Below are 19,560 nucleotides of genomic sequence, written 5' to 3' on the forward strand. Positions count from 1 at the left end.
TTGGGGCTTCCCTGGTGGTGCAGTGGTTGAGAGTGCGCCTGCCGATGCAGGGGACGCGGGTTCATGCCCCGGTCCGGGAAGATCCCACATGCCGCGGAGCGGCTGGGCCCGTGAGCCATGGCCGCTGAGCCTACGCGTCCGGAGCCTGTGCTCCGCAACAGGAGAGGCCACAACAGTGAGAGGCCCGCGTAACGCAAAAAAAAAAAAATTATGTTTTAATTGGGGGTTACATTACTAACCAAGAAGTTGGCAACAACAAAACCAGATATGATTAACTTAACATAAAAGGAAAATGTGAGAGGACGTCCCTGGCGGTCCAGTGGTTAAGACTTCGCCTTCCAATGCAGGGGGTGTGGGTTCAACCCCTGGTCGGGGAGCTAAGATCCCACATGTCTTGGGGCCAAAAAAACCAAAAACATAAAACAAAAGAAGTATTGTAACAAATTCAATAAACACTTTTAAAAATGGTCCACATCAAAAAAAAAAAGGGAAAATGTGAAACAGAAATTAATATAATCATTTCAAACGGTGAAAATTTATATTCAAAATAACACATAAAAATAAAGTTCAACTAACATAAATTTAGTCTAAGATTAACATGCTAGCTATAAGAAACATTAAACCTTTAACAATTTTGCTTATATACTTAGAAGAGTTCTTCAGAGGAATGATTTGGATGACACAGCGTCATGGAACATTGTTCAAAAAAGTTTGATTTATCACTTTTCTCCTCTCACAAATTTCACAAGAAATCAGGCATTCAAATCATCCCACTGACTTAAAGCTTTGGTTTATGTTCTATTTCATTTTATAAATAATTCTTTAGTCTTTGTCATTAACGTCATACTGAAATGGAGGTCTATAATTTTAGAATTCTAATCCCAAATGAATAGAGCTCTAAGGATTCGAAGTGGGTTCTTAACTATGAGTAACAATCTAATATTTCCAACCCTGGTTTTATGATCTCTCAAGAATTTCCACTATCTCAAGGAGATAATAAAAATTAATTTTAATTTAATGTTCATTATCTTAAAAGCATACAGTCTTTTGAAGAAGAAGAGTCATGTTTAAAATTCCAGTTTTTTATCACTTAGTATCCATCACCTACTGATTCCATCATGGAAATTAATTTTAACAGGATTAGAAAAGCAGAGAATGATCACGTCTACTTTGACATTCTAAGACAAGTCACGCAAATAGAAACCTTAAATCATAAGATAAACCTGTATATAATTGAAAGAGAGACCCACAAAAATTTGATTTCATAAAATTCAGGTATTTAAATTTGAAATTTTATAAATAACTTATAATTTTTATTTAAAAACATTAAGCAGATGAAATTTTAAATCAGTATTTCCTCCTTTTATGGCTTTTGTTTTATTGTTAGAAAACTAAACATCTATCTTTTTCAGAATCAGTCTAGTTGTTACTGTTAAAAACCACAGACTTATTCTTGAAAATTGCACATTCTAACCACACAAAATGTACAACTAAAAACATCTGATCACTAGCAGCTAAAATACTGCAGACAAAATACTGGGGAATTACAGAAACTCTACAAGATATTTCATCAAATCTCACCCAATTTCTGAAAGACTCTAATTTTTATTTGAAGTAGAACATTGCCTTCTGGAAATGGTCACTTCAAGAAAGGGAGAAAACGACCTTAAAAAGGGAGAGTATGGATATACATAGTTTTATTTTTTAAATAAACCAAAAATTTCAAATGTCATTTTAAAAAAAGATGATTGGGCTTCCCTGGTGGCGCAGTGGTTGAGAGTCCGCCTGCCGATGCAGGGGACATGGGTTCGTGTCCCGGTCCGGGAAGATCCCACATGCTACGGAGTGGCTGGGCCCGTGAGCCATGGCCGCTGAGCCCGCGCGTCCGGAGCCTGTGCTCCGCAACGGGAGAGGCCACAACAGTGAACGGCCCGCGTACCGCAAAAAAAAAAAAAAAAAAAAAGATTCATTCAGGAATCTTAAGAGAAAGACGCAAACAGAGAAGGGGAAGGGTTGGGAGTCAGCCTTGAAAGAAGTGGCCTACAATGCGATCAGAACAAGGATAGGGAAAATCCAGGTCTTGAAAGAGGTTGCCCTAGCTACTTCCAAGAATAAGACTTAAAAAGCAATTAGGCCAGCTTCTCCTGTCCACCTCCTAATTTACAGAAAAAACTTCATTCTGTGAACGTAGGTAATCAAAGAATTAACACTTTAATTCTCTGAAATTAGAAGAAATCCAGAATTCCTTAAAGCCTATAGGAGATCAACATATGCCACTTCAGCAATTAAGAAGCAGGAAACACAGAAAGAGCTCTCTGCCCTCCTCCTATCTGTCTAAAAGCAGGACATACATTTCCCATTGTGAAGGTCTTCCCCTTTCCCTCTCCCATTCCAGGAGGAGGAAAAACTACCATTATCACTGGAGACAGAAAGTCGGCATCAAGATGGGGCTGCACAAACAAACCTTACTAAAATAGCCCTAATCTTCCATTAGTTTCCCCCATATATGTACATTCCCTCAATTTACCACTCCTAGAAGCCCAAACCTCTTTTCCTTTGACCTGCCACTCTCCCGAAATTTACCATCTTTTAAAAAAATGGTATATAAGCCCCCATGTCTAACCACCTCTTTAGTCTTCATTTTTTTTCGATGAACACCTCCATTAACGTAAAAGTTATATTAACATCAAATAAAATTTGTATACCTTTTCTCCTATTAATCTGTCTTTCATCAACTTAATTTGCAGATCCCAGGCACTTAACCTAAGAGGATAAAGGAAAAGGGTTCTTTTACCTCCACTACAAGTGAAAACCAATTCTCCAAGTTAGTGAGCTCAGATTTTTGAAAGACAATAAAAATACTTCATAATACAAATAATTAAAAGTTTAAAAAATAATACACTTAACCATTTTCTATCTAACGCAAGGCACAATCCTCAAAGAAAAAAGTCACTACCTCAAGAAACTATCTGGTAGGGGGATTATGATAAATATATAAATATCATACGAAACAGGGCATGGTAGCTGCAATAATAAAAATTGGAATGTCCAACGACAGATGAATGGATAAAGATGTGATACATATATACAATGGAATACTACTCAGCCATAAAAAGGAAAGAAACTAGGTCATTTGTAGAGATGTGGATGGTCTGTCATACAGAGTGAAGTAAGTCAGAAAGAGAAAAACAAATATTGTACATTAATGCATATAGGTGGAATCTAGAAAAATGGTACAGATGAACCTATTTTTCCAGGGCAGGAATAGAGACGCAGATGTAGAGAATGGACATGTGGACACAGAGGGGGAAGGGGGGGGATGAATTGGGAGATTAGGATTGACATATATACACTACCATGTGTAAAACAGATAGCTAGTGGGAACCTGCCATATAGCAGAGGGAGCTCAGCTCGGTGCTCTGTGATGACCTGGATGGGTGGGATGGCGTGGGGAGGGAGGTCCAAGAGGCAGAGGATATATGTATACATATAGCTGATTCACTTCGTTGTACAGCAGAAACTAACACAACATTGTAAAGCAATTATACTCCAAAAAAAATAACAAAAATAAAAATTGGAAATGCTATAGCAGAGGTTCATGACAAGGTGCTGAGGAAACCACAGAAATAAGAACTGTGCAAAATTCTGTGCACACATACATTTTCTGGGGCATCAAACTGTTATAAGGTTTATGAACCAAAAAGGCTAAGAATCTCTAGGTCAGGGGTTGAAAAAAAGTAATCACATCTAGCTGGAGGATTTGGAAATGACCCACCATGGGAGAAACATACCCATTAATCTCTAAAGGAAAGATGTTTTCATTAGTGTTTTTTTTAAGTAAAAATGCTCATTAAAAGGGGACTCAAACATACAGAAGTGTGTAGAGTAAAAAGTATGAATCCTTATTCCTTCCCCTGCCCTACCCCCAGTCCCACACATCAGAGTTTGCTATGTGATGCAGTGGATAATAATACTCATTGAAGATACAGATACGGTTATGGTTCAGGAACAAGAAAGGCATTCCAATGTCTTATATATCTTAACAAAGGGCAATATTCACAGCAATAATTTGGATAAAGACCATACTGTGTACAGATTACATTTATAGATGAGTAAATAGTATAATGCATGTTAAATAACAAATGAGACTTTCAAAAGATCTCAACAAAGTAGGATGAATGGTAAAATCTAGCATAAAATTAGTTTTGTATTTGCTCAAAAACCAAAATTTACAAAAAATATAAATTGAAGATATACTATTTATCAGTTTTAGTTACCAGAGAGGCAGTAAGTCCAAAGTTCATTCATTTAAAAAGTACATTTAGGGACTTCCCTGGCAGTCCAGTGGTTAAGACTTCGCCTTGCAATGCAGGGGGTGAGGGTTCAATCCCTGGTCAGGGAGCTAGGATCTCACATGCCTCAGGGCCAAAAAACCAAAACATAAAACAGAAGCAATATCATAACAAATTCAATAAAGACTTTAAAAGTGGTTCACATCAAAAATAAAAGTACATTTATTAATAAACATGCACTATGTGCCAGACATCGTGCCAGGCAGGAATACAATGACGGTCAAAAATTAAGACACAGGTCTTGCACTCATGAACCTTACAGTCTAGAGACAGAGACAAACACTCATACAAACAGATTAAACTGACAATATGTGCTATGAAGTCCATGGACAAGGAATTTTAAAACTCAGAGTAAGGAAGTTAGGTCTAGTTAGCATAACCAAAACTGGCTCCCCTAAGGAAGCAATGATTAATTGTTATTTGAAGAATGAGTTAGAGTTAACTAGGCAAACAGGAGAGGGAAGAAAGCATTCCATGCAAAAGCAGCAGCATGTGCAAAAGATCTATGGCACAGCAAATATAAGAAACTGAAAAGAAACCAGTGTGACTGGAAAAGAGAGCAAGATGGTATACAATGGGAGGTAAGATAGGAGTCAAACAACGCTGCACTTTGAAGACCATGTTAAGGAATTCTGTCCTTACCTGAAGAGGAACTGGAAAGCCACTGAGGGGATTTTAAGCAGGAACTGATACAATCAGACTTGTGATACAGTGTCAAAATAGAAGAATTTGAGTCTAAAGTCAAAGAGATGATGGTTTTATTCTATTCTGTCGGATTCAATCCCCACTTGGAATACTGTGTATTGGCTATGACTCCTTCAACTTTTAAGTAACAGAAAGAAAACCCAACTTAAACTGGCTTATGCAAAAGAGAATTTATTGGCTCATTTACAGCATTCGCTGTAGGCACATTTTAAACAATGATACGTAAACCTGGTTTTTCTCTCTCCATCCCTAGGCTTCACTTCCTCTATTCTGATTCTATCCTCAGAAAGGGTCCTCCCATTGTGAATGACTACAATAGCTCAACTTAACACCTTCCAACATTCAAGACCAGGACAATGATAAAAGGACCAGCTCTGATTGGAGTTGACTGGCTTGGCTAAAGTCATATGCCCTTCCCTAAACCAATCACTATTGATCCTCCTGGTACCAGAGACCCAAAAGGGGCGGGGGTGGGGGCGGGTACAACACACCACCCACAAGATAAATACTGGAGGAGGGGATGGTTCCCCACAGGAAAATCAAGATCAAGACATATGTTACCAAGGTAAGGGAGATAAGGGTGAATGGATGTTGGGTAGTAAAAACAACAGATGCCCACTACAAAGAATTAAAATTAAAGCTTTGTCTAGGTCAAAGGACTAATATATCTAACCTAGGAAAAACATGAGACCGTGAGGCAGGGGTGGTAGAAGTGAAAGCTGTTTACAGATATTTTAAAGTTTGTCATAAGAAAAAAGGCAAGAGGGTGACTTGTTCCTTGTGGCTCAAGTGATAATAACGATAACAACACTGCTAATATTTACTTGTTTTGAGTAAACTAGAGAATTTCATTCCTAGTTTGAGTTTCAATACAACTACTTAATTCATTACATACTGTTATAAGTTATAATAAGTTATTATTTATAATAACAATTATTACCATTTGCTAATTAATTAAATACATGAATCCAATGCATTTCATCCAATCCCCAAAAAACTCTATGAGGCAGACACCATTAGTGTCCCTGCTTTACAGCTGTGGAAGCTGAATTACAGAGATTAAGCACCTTACCCAAAGTAACAAAACTAAGTGGCAGAACAAGGATTCAAACCCAGGCACTTTGAAGGCCAGAGATTTCAGCCACATATTATTTGCCTCCACCAGGAACAAGACCAAAATAACAGGGAGGCAGATTTCATATAAGAACAAAACAATCAGCAGTTAAAATATCAGGAAATGAGATAAACTTGAGATGTGACAGATCACCAAAGAAAAATATGAAAAGTTCAAACATTATGCAATTGAAAATGGTCACTTTCAAGATCCCCAAGGATCCTTCCAACCCTAATATTGTAAACATATTCATCTAGTATTTGTAAATTTTTTGCCTAGACTGAAAGAAAAGGGGGATTTGTCATATTTCAGTAAAAAAACTGCCTTAATTGAGAATGCTGAATTATGAAAGTTCATTTTGGAATTAGAAATTAAGAATTTTAGTAATCTACCTACTATACCCAAAGATTTTCTAGAAACTCTCAAGTACAACGTAAAGAATGAAACAACACTGAGAATGAAATTCTTGAGTTTATTCGAAGCAAGTAAATTCCTGAAAAAAAAAAAATAACAGTTGATAATTTTTTTTTTTTTGGCCACCCACATGGCATGCAGGATCCTAGTTCTCCCTGACCAGGGACTGAACCTAGGCCCCCCCGCAGTGGAAGCGTGAAGTCCTAACCACTGAATTGCCAGGGAAATCCCCAATAATTTTAAATAAACAATATAAATTGCATTTTAATAAGTAAGCCTGTTTGATGGCTTAACTCAGAACTCCCAACAATATCAAGATCTATTTAACAGATACTGATTCAGAGCAAACATCTCAAGTATCAAATCATCATGACAAACCAACTTTTTAGAATTTTAACATTTTTGTTAACACAAAAAATGCTAATGTAATATTAATAAGTAGAAAGCCTGTGCTTGAGCAGACTACTTAAATCTACAAAGCAATCCAAATCAGCACAATCATTAAAAGTTCCTATGTACTGATAAAAGCAACCCTTCTTTACAACAAGGTATGGGGAATCTCTCTTTGCACCATCTCCACTTGGTCCAAGTATTCTAAAACCTCCTGCTGATCCTGATCCAGGCTGCAGCAGTTACCACCACCCACTCTGTCAGTCAAAACTGAGCTAAGCACAGCAGGACAGCTACATTTTCTACCACACAGTATTCTGCTGAAGGTATCCATCTTAAGATCCCAATAATCTTTCCAACAGCCAAATCAAATAACCCTTTCTTCCATTTTCATTTTCCTTATCTTGCATCAATTTTAACCCAATTTCTTTTTTTTTTTTAAACCTTTTATTTATTTATGAGGGTATTTATTTTTGGCCATGCCACACAGCATGCAGGATCTTAGTTCCCCGATCAGGGATCGAACCCACGCCCCCTGCAGTGGAAGCACAGTCTTAACCACTGACCCCCAGGGAAGTCCTAACCCAATTTCTTGAGACATGCTCCTCAGTAATTTTCTCTATGCCAATAGACTGGTTCTCTATCCATCTCCTCCTTTTTAACTCTTTACAGATTCTTCATATTCTCTTCCTTCTTAAACAATGTAAAATCAGGTTCTATAAAGTTTAGACCTTAGCCCTACACAAATTGTTTCCTAAAAGACAAATCTAATAAACTTCATAGTCTTAGCTATCAGTTCTCAATAGCTGCCTATAAAATCATCAAATATTAACTTCCAACCCTAACTTCTTAACTATGTTTCAGTCCTTCATCTCTTAACTGCTGAGAACTGCTATATGGATACTTAAACTCACCTCAAATTCAATATTTCCAAAACTGAACATTAACTTTCCCTCAAAAATTAGTTCTACAGCATTATTCATAATAGCCAAAAAGTAGAAACAAGCTAAATGTTTATCATCTGACTGATGAATGGACAGACAAAATGTGATACATCCATACAAGGGAATTAAAAAAAGATGAGGTACTGATATATGTGACAACATGATGAACCTTGAAAACATTATGCAAAGTGAAAGAAGTCAGTCATGTTATGCTTCCATTTATATAAAATGCCCAGAATAAGCAAATCCATAGAGCAGAAAGCAGATCAGTGGTTGCCAGGGGCTGGGGGAGAGGGAAGAAGCGGGGAGAGACTGCTTAATGGGTAAGGGTTTGAGAAACTGAGAATATTCTGGGATTAGATAGCATTGGTGATTGCACAACATTGTGAATATACTAAATGCCACTGAATTGTACACTTTAGTCAAGAATGGTAAATTTTATGTTAGATTAATCTTACCCCGATTTTTAACAATTAGTTCTACTTTTGCCTTTCTCTTTTTCCTCAAATGAAACTGTCACCCTTTTGCAGTTTTTTTTCAATGTTTCCCTCTTTCATTCATCCTATCAATTCCCCAGTCCTATAGCCTTCCTTCAAAATATTTCCCACAATGAACCTTGCCTTTCCATTCATAAGTACTTGTTCAGGCCCTTAGAACCTCACACCTATAGCACCAGATTTACTTTATAAGATTCACTTTACTGTCTCTCAGCATCCGGATCTATCTGCTTTCATCCATTCAATACAGAACCACCAAATTAACAATTTCCTAAAATAATGCTTTTATTGTGTCACTTATCAATTCCAAACTCTTCAATAACTCTCCACCAATGCATGCAGAGCTTGGTTATACTAGTACCAGAAGCTTCCAGAATGCAGTGAGGCAGAGAACAGACCAAATGCTCTAGGAGCTGGCACTTCCACCAGAGGTTGTGCTGCCAGGCCTGCACTGTCTAACCCAAAGAGAAAAGAACACAATTCTGAGCTAGAAACGCTGAAGGTGAAGTGAGGGAAGACCACAGTATCACACCTTACAAAATGAATATGCAGTGTCTGGCACCCAGTATTACAATGAATGAAATGAACTTTTTCTGAAACTCAATTTCCTCATCTCTAAAGGATAATACCACCCATCTCCAAATACTATTTATTTTGAGGAGGAAATATAACCATGAAATACTTTATAGTCACTAAAACACTACAATAAATGAAAAATTAGAAAGGTACCTTGTGTTATAACTTCTCAAAAAAACACAAATACTAACAATGTAGTGTCAAAAGTAGTGTCAATTTTCTTATTTACCTTTTGCTATTCAATACAGTTGGGAGATATATTATTTATTTTTCCTCATGGAATTTAACAAAGCCACTTCCATGGTGCATTTTGTTCCATGAGGACCTTTCTATCAGCAGTCAGCAATCCTGTATAGTTCAAAGTCAGATAATCTTAAACCCTGAATAGGAAAAGCAAAATGAGTGAGTAAACAAAGGAGATAGGGATTAGGATATACCTAAAATCCCCAGACCTCTCCCAAACCCTCCAAGTTTTGCTTCTCAAACTTGCCAAAGGTTAAGAACAAATACCCACAAAATAAGGAACACATGGGTAGAGCCTAGAAGCCAGGAGCAAATTATTTCATAGACTAATGATCTTTGCTTTGGTTAATATCCCTCAACTGAAAGGCATTCAGGCAGCTGTCATGCTGAAGAAATCAAACCTGGCAAAAAAAAAAGAGTGTAGTTGATTAACTTCTAAGGATGAAGCCTACAAACCCAACCTGAGAAATTCAAGAAATATATATTAATTTACTTAAAAGTGACTGTAACAAACCCACTGCATATTAACACAAATACTTTTATTAAAAATAGCTGTATTTTCCAAAACAAAAATTTAGAGGAGTGGCATTGTTTTCCATTTTTACAATCTCATTAATTTTAATATCTGTGTTCATAAAGACAGCTGGATTCTCTTATCTGCTTCTGTATTCAATCTGTTACACCATCTTGTTCTGTTGAAGTGAGGAAAATCCAGCTTCATAAGATACGTACGTGGTAAAGGGAGGGCCTTGTAGAACCCTTACTCCATTAGAGATGGAGTGCAAAAGGGTGAAAAAAACCTGTCATAGTAGTAGGAGGAAAGCAGTGCTGCAAAGCAGTGGAACTCTGCACCTTACCGTCCAAACTAACCATTAACCTTCAGCACGCTATCAGAGTCCATAGGTTCAGTTTTTAATTTCCTTTCCTTAGCAGTTCTAGTTTTAAAAATTGACATTTTATGACTTTGTTTCCTAGAGATCTTCAAACAACAAAGGGAAAAGTAACTTATTACTTTAAAATAGAATAAAACTCATTCTATCTTACAATTACTAGGTGAGCCCATAGACTCCTTTTATAAATCTAAGATACATTATGGGATATTAGTGATTTTATTCTTCCTACACCTCAAAATATTTTGCTAATTCCATCATCCTAGGTGTTATTTCACCACTGAGCATCAATTTTTCCCAACTATGCTTTAAAAAAACTAAAATAATAAGAAAACAGAAGAATGTTTTAATTGCCTAGAAGGATAATGTGAGAGTGAAATAAATCATCACTAATACATTATCCTTCACCTTTCTTTTCTTGAGTTTTCCTATTGTTTTGCACAAAATACTGCATCAGCTTCCCAAAAGGTATAGAAGACTCAAGGCATTATCTTTGTAGTCTGTGTCAGGAAGTAAAAACTTTACTTCTACCCTTTTAGGTTGCAGTATCTGGGGCCTATGAATTAAATTAACAACAGACAAATCAACAGGAGAAAAAGCACAAAATTTTTATTAATATTTACATACACTGGAGTTCACAGAAAAGAAGTAAAACTCAAAGAAGCAGTTAGACTCAGGGTGTATATACCATTTTAACAAAGGAAAGGGAATTGGGGCTTTGAGAGACAATAAATCCTGGGGAAGAAACTAGGAAATGCGTGGCAGAACTAATGGAAGATAAGTGTTATTTTAGTTGGGTCTGTTTATGCAAACTCATCTATCAACTCTCCATCTTAGGTGATAAGAGTCACTCTTCCTTTCCTGGTGCAGTAAGGTAAGAACCTTCACAAAAAGAAAGGTATGCCCTGCTTTTAGGCAGTTATTTTGGGGGGGGGGGGGGGGGGGCATGGGAAGAGGGCTCTTCCTGCATCTGTTGGTTCTCAATTGCCTTCTGCTCAAAATAATCCTTATGTCAAAGTGGCATATTTTAGGGCGGCAGATCCTTTCATCTGCTTTAGTTTTCACTACTGTTATGAACTCAGAACTTTTTATTTTCTGTTCATAATGGACAGAAGAAAACTAACAGAGGAGACATTTCAGAATTATTAGATGAAACTAAAGATAAATGCAAAGGTAGATAACAAGCACTTCAGACTGTAATAATGAAAGTGAACTTTGGGAAATCTCAGACTAAGTGTAATTAGACTAAGTCCCTAGATAGATTTTCTCAAACTCAATAATCAATGAGTGAACAATATATTTCTAAAAACTAAAAGGAAATACAGTATTCTCATTCAGCAGGAAGAACTTCATCATGCCATGTTTTTACAAAAATGCAGGACCATGCTATTTTGCTAAAAGGACATGTGACAGTATTCTTTCATCCTTCATGTTTGTGGGCTAAAATTTAACTTGATACAGTTCATAAGTGGAGAAGTGTTGAATGCAGGTGTATACGATGGTGACTAGAAGGAAATAGATGATGCAGAAATTTTAATTCATTGGATTGATTATTCTAATTGGTGTCTAGAAATCTAAAACTGAAAATACCTTGCAATTATGAAGCAAAGATAGCCATCTTCAACAAAAATTTAAACCATACAAGTTTTCAAAAAATCCTTCAAATGTTGCATCTGATGATGCACACTGCAAAAAGAAGATCCAGAAGGAATGATAAGCAAGAACCTACTGGGGAAGTATCTGAAATCTCAAATCACTATGTTCCAGGTTCACGTATGACAGTTGATGAGTTACTCACATGCAGACAATGTTGCCCATTTCAGGCAAGCTTCAATCCTGAAAAATATAGACTAAAAATCTGGGCAACATGTGACAGTGTAACACTGTAAGCTTGAAAAATGCATATCTACACAGTGATTCAGAAAAGGGGTGAGAGCAGAACCAAGATTATTACAAGAATTGACAAAAGAATTTGAAAATTCTGTCAGAAATACAACTTGTGACAAATTTTTATAAGTTTAGAATTGGCTTAGTATTATCTAGTGAGAGATTTTCCTCAGTTGGCAATATCAGGAAGAACAAGGTTGAACTTCTGTGAATTTTCACAAAGGGAAAGGAAGAGAAGTCAACTGCACATAATCTGGTTTTCAAACATATTTGATGATTCTTACTGTCCTAAGAAAAACTAGTACTCTTCTCAGCTCAATGCATTCTCAAGCATCAGTTAGTTGTTTTTTGTTTGTTTGTTTTTTTCAGTACGCGGGCCTCTCACTGTCGCGGCCTCTCCCGTTGCGGAGCACAGGCTCCGGACGCGCAGGCTCAGCGGCCATGGCTCACGGGTCCAGCCGCTCCGCGGCATGTGGGATCCTCCCGGACCGGGGCACAGAACCCGTGTCCCCTGCATCGGCAGGCGGACTCTCAACCACTGCGCCACCAGGGAAGCCCATCAGTTAGTTTTTAAAAATCCTGCATAAGTTAACCTGGAGAGAGTTGTATTGTATAAAAAGACTAAAGGAGGGATAGACACTGATTAAGAAAGCTAGAACCTATCCAGTTGACTGCTGAACAACACAGGGGTTAGGAGCACCAAGCCCCGTGCAGTTGAAAATCAGTGTGTAGTAGCTGGCCCCTCTGTATGCATGGTTCGGCATCCATGGATTCAACCCAACTGCTGATCGTATAGTACTGTAGCACTTTTATTGAAAAAGAAAATCCACGTGGACCTGCACAGTTCAAAATCATGTTGTTCAAGGGTCGACTGTACTTGCAAAATAATGACTTGAAGATGATGGCCTATGACTGATATTATGATCACTGTATGGGGAAAGTTTGAATTACAAAACTGTAAGTTACCAAGAAGAACATTCCTCATGCAACTAGGAGAAGCACTTGCAGGAACTATAAGAGAATTCTGTCTTACCCTCTAGCTACAATATTCTTGTGCACAAGTGTAAGAGGGAAGAATAAAGGAAGATGCTCTTTGTGAGGGTAAAAAACTAAAAAAAAAAACCAAAAAATTGTGGGCTACAATTATAGTATTTGCCAAGAGCATTCAAATGTGATGCATATTAATTGTAGGGGTAGTATTTAATTAGATGCATGAAATATATTTTTTTGTTTCTTATTTTTCTAAGTATATACAAAAATATTTGCTATGTTTGAGTTCTTATTAAAAGCTCTAATAAGTTGTTTTACATTACCCCTTTATTCTTCTGTTAATTATATAAATTATATGATATAAAATTATATAAAATATATAAAAACATTTTAAATATAATTTAAAATGTTTAAAAAATAAAAGTTCCTTTTGATCTAGAAGATAAAGAGTGGTATCTATTTTTCCTGTTACATTGAGAATTAAAAGAATCCTTAAAACAAAACTGCTCTGCAAAAATCAATAAAAATCCCAAACACACATTTTTGAAAAAAGTTACCAAGTAAATCAAATCATTATATATTTTTAAAACAACTTGACTGAAAAATCAATATTTTTGAGTCCTCTGAAGCAGGAAAAAATAAACTATTCAGGACTATTTATTTAATTAGTATGTCAAAAATATTTCTTATCATTCAAAAGTTACTTTTGAGATAACAAAATATATTGTCAATAATCTCCAATTTCCTGTCATCTAAAACTATCATTTACTTTCTATTTAAAACTGTTATTCCGCATAGGTACATCCCCTGCCCAATTAGTAAAGAAAAAGAAATCTTGGTATGGTTCTAAATGTTCTCTTCAATAAAGAAAACAGTGTGGGAGAGAAGGGTACAAAATTATTTATTCCTTTCCTTTGACCTCCTCTCCCTTACTAAGAAAGCCAGTGCTGGGTAGTAAAACATTGGACTGAAGAAGCAGGACTGGACAAGATAGCCTAACTGGAAAGAATGAGTTGAAGTGGGGATGCTGAGGTTTGTAGTCCTCCAAAACCAAACTACCCCAGAACTTTCTTTTTCTCACAGCTCACTACGCCTACAAGGGTCTTGAGCAAACTTTCAAAGGAGGCAAAGTCTGATATCTACTTTCTGTCTCCTCTCCCCTAGCCACTGTAGGCTCTGATGTCAACTAGAGCAGCAATTCCAAGTTTCCTAAACTAGATAAGTTAGTTCTATCCTTCAAAACTGCTCCCCTCCTTCATCCCCAAACACCCATTTCTAGACAGTTGCTCCCAACTATGTTATCAGATTACTGCAGTAAAACTCTTACCAAATACTAATGCCAAAATATCACCCCATAGACTATCTGCTAATTGCAAAGGGAAATACTTACAATGGAAAGATAGTCTGTCACCATCTTATCCAAGAGATCAAATTTAGGATTACCAACAGGATAACCCCACTTTACGTGCCTTCTGATGTTGTATAATGAGCAGTACACTGCATGACTTGTGAAGTATTCTTGCCAAAAATATTTAACCTGATCTACTCAAGCCTTTAGACCTAGGTTCAAGTTTAAAGGAAGTATAGGGGATACAGGGTACAGTTAAACCCCATGAGGAAGAAACTGTCAGTAAAATACAGAATGTAGGTTATTCTACAAGCCTACTGGCTTGGTCTCTTCAAAAGGTCAATGTCATTTAAAAAAAGAGGAAACTACACTAAATTAAAAGGAACTAACACAAATGTAATGCATGATTGTTCCAAAATAAATGACTAAAAAGAATATTTTGGGGACAACAAGGAACATGTGAAGAACATGTGAATACATACTACATACATGCATTAGATTATCAGGGATTATTCTTAACTTTAAGTGTGATTATCCTATTGCAGTTACATAGAAAATTGACCTTAATCTTATGATATACATACTGAGACACACACAGTACTTCGGTGTGAACTGTCGTGATGTATGAAATATGTTTTGAAAATGTTCACCAAAAACAACCGTGAGATAGGTGGATAAAGCAAATGTGGCAAAACAGTAACAACCGTAAAAACTAGGTGGTGGGTATGAGAGCTCAACCCGGCTATTCAACTTTTCAATGTCTGGGGGAAAAAATAACATGAAAACTTAAATAACAAGAAGTTAAAAAGCTAAGAAATGAACTCTTAAAAATAAAAATGTGAAGGAAGGGGCAACTTAATAGTGCTTCTTAAATTTTGTAGGTGAGCCTCCTTTGCTCTTTTCCTCAATCACTTCATTCTCACAAAAAATAAAACATAGTGAATGGAGCACTGAATGAGGAATCAGAAGACCTAAGGTTCTAGAAAAGGCTCTATCACTTCCTAGCCATGACTTCATTACAGACCTCTCACCCTGAGCTCTCTTTCCTAACCTTCAAAATCAGTTCTAGCAGCAAAGACCACTGGGTTAGGAAATACGTATCAGCCGGTAACAATGACCCATACAAATGCAAGATACAATTAGAATCGTACTTGTACGATGTTTTAAAACATCGAGAGCACACAGCCCCAACTTAATTCTCTAAGCAAACCAGTGCCTTCTCTAAGCAAACCAGGCACAGTAAGTTTCTGCTTAGAGACAGCCTGAGTTGGCACAGTAATCCCCCAAAGCAGGACACCTCACGATTGCAGAGAGGTGGCTTTTGTACTTTAAATCGCTCCTCTAATGCTTCTATTTTATGTTTAATGCCGCTAAAAAACGTCAAATTCTTAAAACACAGTTCAAATCTGAAAACAATAAATAAATCAGGTTTAAGTTCACAGAATTTTTTTTTAAACAATTCTTGGCAAACAAAGAGAACCCCCTGGAACGAAGGTCTCCCGTGCTCGTAGAAGTGGGTTCACTTTGACGTTTCTCCTCTCTAGCCGATCGCTCCATAAAAGCGTTAACACTTGAGATAAGTTGGGAGGAACTCCGTCCATCTCTAGAGCCGGATAAAACCTCAGAATGAGATCATTCTTTCCGTCTCACGAAGTGAAACCTGCAAGCTCAGTTAGGGAACTGTGTTATCAAGTCCACGTTTCTCCTCAGGGCCCCTCTCCTACAGACAATAACGGGACGTGTAGGACACAGCGGGGAAGTCATTTGACAAGAAAGAGGGTGTGAGCAGGTACTGACTGGTCACCCGGGCGGGGGAACCTGGGCCCTAGGGTCCCCGAGCCTCAAAGTTCGGCACCCCCTGTGGTCTCTGCCTACGACTCACGAGACTCGGGGGGAGAGCTGGAGCGAGAAAAGCACGGGTCCCCGCCAAACAGCGGCACAAAATGTACGTTAGACCAAGGGAGAAGCCTCCGGAAAGAAGAGCCCAAACCAGGCCAGGGGCAAACAGGCCCTGGGGGGCGAGGCGGGGCGGGGAAACGGCGTCGTCCGCGGCCTGCGCGGCCCCGGCCTGCCGCTCCGAGCTGGCTGCCGCGTCGCGCCGCGATCCCTCCCCCGCCAGGGCCGGCGCAAGATGGCGGTCCGGCCGCCGCCGCGCAGCCGGTCCCCTCCCCCGCGCCCTGGGCGCTCTCGGCGACCCGCGCCGGCCTCGACACCCCCAGCCCGGCGCCCCCGGAGTGAGGCGGCGCAGGCCGCGCGGGAGGGCCTCTGCCTGCTGCAGCGCGGGGCGGGCGGGGGCGGGCGGGGGCGGGGGGCGCTTACCGTGAGCGGAGCGGATCGGCCTGACTGGGGCCCTGAGGAGGAGGAGAAAGAGGAGGAGGAAAAGGAGGAGCACGAAAAACTACACAGCGGCGACGGCGGTGGCTCCCATTGCGGAGCAGGCTGCCGAGCCGTGGGCGGGGTGGGGGGGCTCTCGAGGAGCCGGCGCGCTGCCTCATGGGTAGGCTCCGGGTCAGCCTCCGCGCGTCCGGGCTCCCTTTCTTCTCGCCGACGCGGAAGGCGGGCACGGGCATGTGCGCCGCGTTGCGGGTCCTCGAAGGCCCCGGCGCCCAGCTATGCGCAGGCAGCGGCCGAAGGTCAGGCACTAGGTCAGGGCTGGAGCGGCCGTGGGTGCGTACTGCTTCCCGGCCAGCAATCCTGAAACCTGGGCTCCATCGAATCTGAAGGCGTGGAAACACGAGTTCCGGGGCCTCCCTGTGTGTAACAGCTAGTTCTCTGCAGTCTTGGAAAGTAAGAAGGTCTAGGAAGAGAGGCGCCATTAAAAAGAAACACCTGGGGCTTCCTTGGTTGCGCAGTGGTTAAGAATCCGCCTGCTAGTGCAGGACACACGGGTTCAATCCTTGGTCGGGGAAGAGCCCACATTGCCGCAGAGCAACTAAGCCCGTGCGCCACAGCTACTGAGCCTGCGCTCTAGAGCCCGTGAGCCACAACTACTGAAGCCCATGGGCCTAGAGCCCGTGCTGTGCAAGGAGAGAAGCCATCGCAATGAGAAGACCATGCACTGCAATGAAGAGTAGACCCCGCTCACTGCAGCTAGAGAAAGCCCGCGGGCAGCAACGAAGACCCAGCACAGCCAAAAATAAATTAATTAAAAAAAGGAAAAAAAAGAAACACTGTGCCTGAGCGGCAAAGACCACACACCAGATGAGAAAAAGAAGTGGAGAAGGTTCTTTTAATAATTGGCTACCTTTGCCAAATTTGTTTCAAACTTGAGATTTTGCTTCCGTCTCCTTCAATTCCTAACTGCCATATGGATGCCTGTAATAACTAAAAAAACGAAAACAAAAGATAAGTGCATTTACAAGAACACCTGTTAAGATACTGCTTGCACAAATACTTGCAAAACATTGTACTCTGATCTGTAAGGAAAGTTTCCTCTCCCAGTTGTACTCACAAGATGGATGTCAGTAGTGGTCCAGCTCTCAAGAGTGACCTGGATTTGAAATCTTGCCTTGTTAGATCCTTAATACACACCAATCACTGTGCTCACCATTCAATCACTGGATCGTACTAATTCATCCTGCCTATTTGAAATCAGTTTCTTCTTTCTCAACCAATCTGTCCCCAGCTTTTCTCTGGCATTTATCATTACAATTGTCTCCTTATTGATTACCACTCCCAGACCAGTCTTTCCCGAAGACCACTTGAATTAGCCCTAGAAACCTGGAATGGCTACAGATGACCATGACCTACTCTTCTCCCAGCTGGGCCAGGGATAGTCCACTCAGCTTTCCCTTTCTTGTAGGCACTGCAAATAAGTTTCACAGGAAAAGAGAATAGTCAAAACAGCAAACATGGAAAGTAAAAGTTCAAAAATCTTGGAGCATTCTTAAGTCATTATATTTCAAGTGTTTCCAATATAGTTCCTAATGGTTAGCAAAGGGTGTTACAGTATGAAAGTGAACTTAAAATTTCACTCTGTATTCTACACACTGGTCCTCAGTTTGCAGAGACAGAAAGTTAATGTTAGCCTCCAGAGCTAATTTTTTTTTGGGGGGGGAGGAATTTTTTTTTAATTCAAACAAAGTCACAAAAATTATAATCATCCTCATCAGTTCACTCAGTCCTATGTAACCAGAGCTAATTTAAATCCAGTGGGATGATTCATGCCAACCAGACTTACCAGAGACTGATATATAAACCAAATTCTTCATGACTGCCAAGAAGACCAGAAAACTGTGTACACATTTTTACTCAAAAGGAACATTTACATGAGAAGCCAAATTTTAAAGGATATCTGGTGAGTATGAAATCAACAAATTGAATGATTTATTTCACTACTTCATTCTCAAAACTCCTCCCTTGGATCTGTAACACAACTGTCTTGGTTCTCTTGACATTATCCCTTCATTTTTAAGTGCTTCCTCTGACTTGTTATATTTTCTGCCCCTTTACATTCTGTACGGGCTAAGTATCCTCACAGTACTCATTCTCCTTAAGTGAGATCATGTGCCACTCTTTCCTGACTGTAACAGATATAGATGATTTCCCAGTTCTATTCCACAACTCTATTGTGTTCACCCAAATTCGAGTGGAATAATCATCACCACAATCCCAACTCCAAGAATAGTACAACTAGCCTAAAACTATAGTACAGCTAGCCTCACCTCCCTTTGAACCATTTATTGTTTCATAAACCAATCAGAGTGAAGACCAGGATTTTTGTTTGATTGTGAGCAAAAGAGAAGTTCATTCTTTCTCTGGATGATATGGCATTAGAATGTGAATACTGGAAAAACTACAACCTTCCTTGTGTGTGTGCTACTGAGAGCCAACTGAGAGTAAAGCTAACGTGGAGGAGGAAGGGCTGGGCGAATCAATCACAGGAAAAGGAAATCAATCCCTGAGAGCATCGTAAACCTCCAAATCAAACCCAACCTGAACCCCATTCTGCTGCTAGACTTCTCTGTTATATGAGCCAATAAATTCCCTTTTCTGTTTAAGCCTAAGGGGTCCAAAATAAGCCACTGTGGCATAAAAATTATTTTTAGCCAAAGGCATTTTTAAAAAAATATTTAGTTGGCTGCACCAGGTCTTAGCTGTGGTACACAGGATCTTCGTTGCAGCATGCAGGATCTTTTAGTTGCGACATGCAGGCTCTTAGTTGGGACATGCAGGACCTAGTTCCCTGACCAGGGATCAGACCCGGGCCC

At 39.3% G+C, this 19,560-nt stretch overlaps 1 protein-coding gene across 13 annotated transcripts in view; it reads right to left on the minus strand.

Annotated features, from left to right (window-relative positions):
* Nucleotides 1–19,560, minus strand: part of ZNF280D (zinc finger protein 280D) — a 326,315-nt gene that overhangs the window by 140,588 nt on the left and 166,167 nt on the right. For 2 of the 13 annotated variants that reach the window (XM_029236530.1, XM_029236526.1), the window contains exons 1-2: nucleotides 16,670–16,823; nucleotides 9,222–9,372 (exon numbers count right to left, since the gene is read on the minus strand). The exons of 4 other annotated variants lie outside the window; for them this stretch is intronic. The gene's annotated coding sequence lies outside the window, so the exon portion shown is untranslated. 7 more of the 13 variants (XM_029236538.1, XM_029236537.1, XM_029236527.1 and 4 more) reach the window with 6 other exon arrangements.

Source organism: Monodon monoceros, unplaced genomic scaffold (assembly GCF_005190385.1).
Source record: "Monodon monoceros isolate NGI ecotype Baffin Bay Population unplaced genomic scaffold, NGI_Narwhal_1 Super_Scaffold_21, whole genome shotgun sequence".
Lineage (NCBI taxonomy): Eukaryota > Metazoa > Chordata > Mammalia > Artiodactyla > Monodontidae > Monodon > Monodon monoceros.